Below are 6,274 nucleotides of genomic sequence, written 5' to 3' on the forward strand. Positions count from 1 at the left end.
CCGATGTGGCAGTGGGTGGTGCCTGATTTATAAACATATATATTTATTTAATTAACTAATTATCTAACTTAGGAGTTGGAAACCCTAGTTAGGGTTTAGAAAACCCTAATGTCAAGAAACCCTAGTTTTTGGATTTGGACGGGATTCGCATTAAAACTATTAATTAAACTTAAAATAATAATTAATAATGCCCCTACAATTAACCTAATGCAATATTGGGCTTAATGGATTAAGTCCTTAAGGGTTTAAGTGTGGAACACTAACCCTAGTTATCATTTTATTTTAAAACCCTAGAATTGGGGAACTCTATTTGGACAATGACCGGGCGCGTAGTTGGGCCATTGATTGGATTATTATTTAACCCGATAATGACTAAGCAAACCTTAAATCGGTCACACCCTTTAGTGACTAAGTCCTTAATGGGTTAAGTGTTCTTACCTAACCCTAATCGTCATTTTATGTGAAACCCTAAGCGTCATTTCATGTGAGGTGGTCACTGTTGCGAGTGACTATGACCTGTGATCGAGTATTGACTCAAGTATCTTCCTATAGGTGTTTGGAAGTGAGTTGAAGTTGGTAGAGTCCTTTGCTATAGTGGTTATCTACGTGCATATCGAGGTGAGTTTCGCCTCACTATACCCATGGGTTGAAGGCACTAATGTCGGCCCACTAGTTTTGGTTATCTGCTAGTAGAGGGATTCCTTAGGGACTTTATATAGTCATGTAGGTAGACTGAGGACTCTTGATCTAAGCTCACTTACATGTTTCTTGTTTGGTTGTGTTTCTAGAGTAGGATCAACTGTCTGGGTGACAATCTCACATCTGAGTATATACGGCCATGCATTCCTTGGATTGTTGATATTTAGTATGCTGCTATGTTGTAGTGATCTGTTAGATCTGTGTTTTGGTATTAAGTATGTTGCTATGTTGTAGTAATATGTTAGATCTGTGCTCTGGTATTGAGTATGTTGCTATGCTGTAGCGATCTATTAGATCTGTGTTCTGGTATCGAGTATGTTGCTATGTGGTAATAACCTGTATGACTGTATGTTATATGTGCTTGCTGGTTGTCATCTATGGAGTGCCCTTAGGGACTGTCGGTGGTCATGTAAGATAGCCTAAGAACTCTTGGTCTAGGCTCTCTTGCATGTTTCTTGTTTGGTTGTGGCTCCAGAGTAGGACCATCTGTTCAGGTGGCTATTTCACCTCTGGTTACTTATGGTTACACATTCTATGGGGGTTAGCTGGTAGTGGGACTATATGCTGTGAGAGGATTATAGGCAGTAGTGAGCTGTATGATTTCTGTTTACATGTATTATGTGCCTACTTGATCCTGATTGCTTATACGTCGACATATTGTATTTGGTTGGGTTGAGGCGGTCCTGCTTTGTGCAGTAGGCCAAGATACCCGGTGTAGGCCGGTTATAAGCCGTAGGCACGGGGGCTTGTGAGGAGCAGTAAGGTTGAGGCGGTAGGCCAACAAACCCTGGGTATTCCAACCTGATGGTTGATTGGGCCCGACATGTTGGTATTTCAGCTCAAGGCTGATTGGGCCAATATGCTTATGATACGAGGGTATTCCATCCCGAGTATGACTGGACCCATCATGGACATGCCTGGTATTCCAGCTGGAGGCTGATTGGGCCAGGCATGAGTATTTGTGTTTATGATTTGTTTTGCATGGTGGTATTTTTTTTTTTTTTTTGGGGGGGGGGGGGAATTCACTAAGCTTTGGGCTTACAGTTTTGGGTTATGTTTAGAAAGTTTAATTTTTTCATGAATTTTATGGGTGTTACATATATGAATCCTTCTCAACTGCTCATAGGGCTATTACACGTTACCCATCTTTTCGTGTCCTTCTATCCCAAGTAGAAAGTCACAAACTTTTTCTCAGCTCTCTACATGGTCTTGTTTCCACTCCAGCTACCTTCAATGCTGAGGCTTATAGGGTTTCGACTCAATCATCACCTCGAGGGGCACTTCACAGCGAGGACGAGGCCACTCCAACTATTCAGGGGGACGATGGCGTGGTAAGAGACCACCCCATTTCTAGCCTTGCAGAAAGAATGGACATTATGCCTCAGCTTGTCCTGATCTCTCCACTTATCAAAAAGGTTCTACTCTTGATGCCAATCTTGCTCATGCATTCCATACGCAATGCAACACTACTCATTCCAAACCCAATTGGTATGTTGATTCTGGTGCATCAACACATATGACAAACTTATCATCACATCTTGACTCATCCTCACCATACTCCACTCGTTACACCACAAGCCACACCACCAGCCACACCACTAGCCACACCAGCAACTACACCTCCAATTACACCACGAGTCTCACCACCAACTACACCACCACCATCTCTTGTTCTAGCAACATCCATTATTCCCATGGTAACTCGAGGAAAAGCAAGCATTTTCAAACCCAAACATAAAGTTGACCTTGCTACTTTAGGCACTACAAATTTGATTCATGCACTTTTTACCTCCACAGTCCCAAAATGTTTCAAGTCCGCTACCAAACATCTGCATTGGCTAATGGTAATGGAGGAAGAAATGTCCGCCTTAAGGTCAAATAACACATGGGAATTAGTTCCTCGTCCTTTACACTCTAATTTTGTTGGATCAAAATGGATTTTTCACACCAAGTTTCACTCTGATGGCTCTATTGACATGTATAAGGCTCGTTAGTAGGTCAGGGTTTTACTCAGGTACCTGGTCTTGACTACTCCCACACGTTCAGTCCTGTTTTTAAATCTTCCACCGTTTGTATTGTTCTCTCCTTGGTTGTCATGAATCAATGGTCACTGCGTCAATTAGATGTCAAAAACGCATTTTTTAATGGTCAGCTTACTGATATTGTCTTCATGGAACAACCTTTAGGATTCACTGATGAAAAATCCCAAATGTGTGTAAATTGAGGAAAGCTCTCTACGTGATCAAGCAAGCACCTCGAGCGTGGTTTCATAGGTTGAGTACGTTTCTTGTTTCACTGGGTTTTCTTTTTAGTTGCACGGATACTTCACTTTTTGTTTTCAAGAAAGGTTCCACACTTCTCTATCTCCTTGTATATGTTGATGACATTATCCTTACATGAAGTGATCCTGACCTCATTTTCACCTTCATCACTCGTCTCAATAATGAATTTGAAACAAAAGATATTGGCAAATTAAATTACTTTCTTGGTCTTGGAGTCACATATACAAATACTGGTTTATTTCTCACTCAAGCCAAGTATGCACATGATATCTTAACACGGGTAGGCTTATTGGAGTCCAAACCTACCACTACTCCTTTAACAACAACATATCAATTGTACACAACTGGAATCCTATTCTCGGATCCTACCTTGTATCATTCTCTAGTTGGTGTTCTTTAGTATTTAACCATTACAAGACCTGATATCTCTTATGCAGTGAATCAGGTAAGTCAATTTCTTTAAGCACCCAAAATTGATCACTTTCAGGCTATCAAATGCATCCTCCACTATGTTAAAGATACTCTTTCATATGGGCTAATTTTCCATAGACCATAGTTATCATCTGTTCTTGGTTACTCTGATGCGGACCGGGCAAGATGTATTGAGACGCGACGCTCCACCTGTGGTTATTCTATCTTTCATGGTGGAAACCTTGTCTCCTGGGGTTCCAAAAAGCAACATATTGTTTCCCGCTCTAGCTGTAAGTATGAATATCGGGTAATAGCTAACACCACTTCCGAGATCATATGGGTTACACATTTTCTTTGAGAACTACATCCTTTGCCTCCTACTGTTCCTACACTCTTGTGTGATAACAAGAGTGCCCCTCTTTCTTAGTCAAAACCAAATTTCTCACAAACGGGCAAAGCACATTGATATTGACTATCATTTCATTCAGGAACTAGTATCTTTCGACAAACTAATCACCAAATACATTCCCACTCACTTACAACTAGCCGATATATTTACCAAAAGTTTACCCATGCCCTTTTTTGAGCAATTTTGCACCAAGCTAAGAGTTGGTCCACCACTGATTAGCTTGATAGGGGTATTAGTCGACAACTTAACAGATAATGTTCAAGATATGTATTTATTTTAAATTTCGTTCATTGTTGCTAGTTGTCATGTATATTTGTATCTTGTACTTGTATAAATAGTTTGATTAACAAATCATACTTATTGTGGGAAATTACTTCTTATAAACTCCAAATGAAGTTTTTGTGACAACTGGACAAGACAAAAGTGATACATCAGAATTAACGTCAATGGTAAATCTTGATAATGTAAAAGGATGTGCTGGTTGTTTTTGGTCTAAACCAATTAATAATGCTATGAAACAAATGGTCTTTCGGAAAAGACATCCTGGAAAGCAAAATGAAAATATGTTTCAGAATCTTTGAATCGTGTAAATTATAACTATGATGAGGCTGGACTAAGTGGTACAAAAGAGATTTCAAGTGGCATTTTAATGGAAAAAGATGAGAAGTTGAAAAGAAAAGAGAAACCAAAAATCAATGTTCATAAGTCAATTGAAGAAATAATTGCAAAGAAGAAAGAAATGAATGCTAGATATAAAAAGAATTTGATTAAAATGAAACAATTCTGTAAGAATAAGGAAAATCAAAATAATAATAAAAAAGTTAATTTTTATTCTCAAAAGTCAAATATGAATTTTGCTAATTCATCAAAATCCTTTAATCAAAAGATTGATTCATCTCATTTTCAAAAGTTAAACTCAAACTTTTCATCGATTAAATTTATTCAAAGAGTGAGAAAATATCCAAAGATATCAAAATTTCAAGTAAGAATGTTTCTAATCAAAATGAATTTCTTAAAAAGTTTGAAACAAAAATCAAAAAGAAAGAAAAGGGTTTTTCAAGAAAGATGGCTCCACAATTCAAAGAGTTATTCAAAGAGTTGAACTTCAATTACGAAAGATGGCCCCACAATTCAAAGAGTTATTCAAAGAGTTATCAAGGAAGTTGAACTTCAATTACGAAAACATGTTCGGAAAATAAAAAGTGATAATGGTTCGGAATTCAAAAATCAAGTTTTTGAAGAGTTTTTATCAAACAAAGGCATTGTTCATAATTTCTCCTCACCATACATGCCTCAACAGAATGGAGTTGTAGAAAGAAGAAACCGATCTTTGTGCAAAGCTGCAAGAACGATGTTATCATTTGCGAACTCACCATTGTATTTTTGGGTAGATGCTATTGCTACTGCTTGTTTCACTCAAAATCGTTCATACGTTTACAAGCGTTTTCTAATTATTCCTTATGAAATTTTGAATAATCGGAAGCCTAACGTCAAAATTTTCCTTTTTTTTTTGGCTCCAGGTGTTTCTTATACAATTCAAAAGAACATCGCAACAAGTTTGACACTAAAGTAAAAGAAGCAATATTTTTGGGTTATTCATTAACTTCAAAGGGTTATCGAGTTCTTAATGAAAAGGTGAAGAAAATTGAAGAAAGCTATTATGTTACTTTTGACGATAAATACATCAAATCGTATCAAATTAAACCAACTCAAGCTAAAGAGATTTTTCCATCAACAATTTCAAATACAATTCCGATTATGTCTTTATATGAGAATTTTCTGAATTTGTTTGATGAATCCAAGATGGCTACTTCTTCAGAAACAAACGCAACTGATAATCATGATGATGAATTATTGAAACTAGCCGATGAGGCCGTGGAAAATATTGAAACTCATGAAGCTGAAGTTGTTCTGAACACAACAGGATTACCAACTCAAGTGGTTGAGGGGGAGAGCGAAAATAATTCTCCAAGTTTAAATTCAATTCAGATTTCTGATCCAAATTTTTCTAATTCTATTCATGATAATCATTATGGTCATGGTGTTCAATTTGAGGGGGAGAATTTAAATCGGAATACTAACTCTAGTGCAAATTTCCAGGGAGAGAATAGTGAAAATGATGAATATGAAGTGCAATCGGAAGTTGAAGAGATTGTGGCCGAGTTAGATCCAGTTTATGATCAGAATTATCCACCCTTAATAAAATGGACTAAGGATCATCCAAGATATCAAGTGATTGGTGATACTTATTCTAGGGTTTTGAATCATGCTTAACAGAAACAGAAACCAAATGCATTATTTTCTAAAATGGAATTTTGCATGTTTAATTCTTTTATTTCAAAAATTGAACCTAAAAATGTTAATATGGCTCTTGATCATGCAGGTTGGGTGAAAGTAATGCAAAATGAACTTAATGAATTTGAGAGGAATGAAGTTTAGAGACTAATTCCAACTCCAGAAAATGCTTCTGTTG

The sequence above is a fragment of the Lactuca serriola genome, chromosome 6, assembly GCF_051521515.1.
Source record: "Lactuca serriola cultivar US96UC23 chromosome 6, Lser_US96UC23_V15, whole genome shotgun sequence".
NCBI classification, from domain to species: domain Eukaryota; kingdom Viridiplantae; phylum Streptophyta; class Magnoliopsida; order Asterales; family Asteraceae; genus Lactuca; species Lactuca serriola.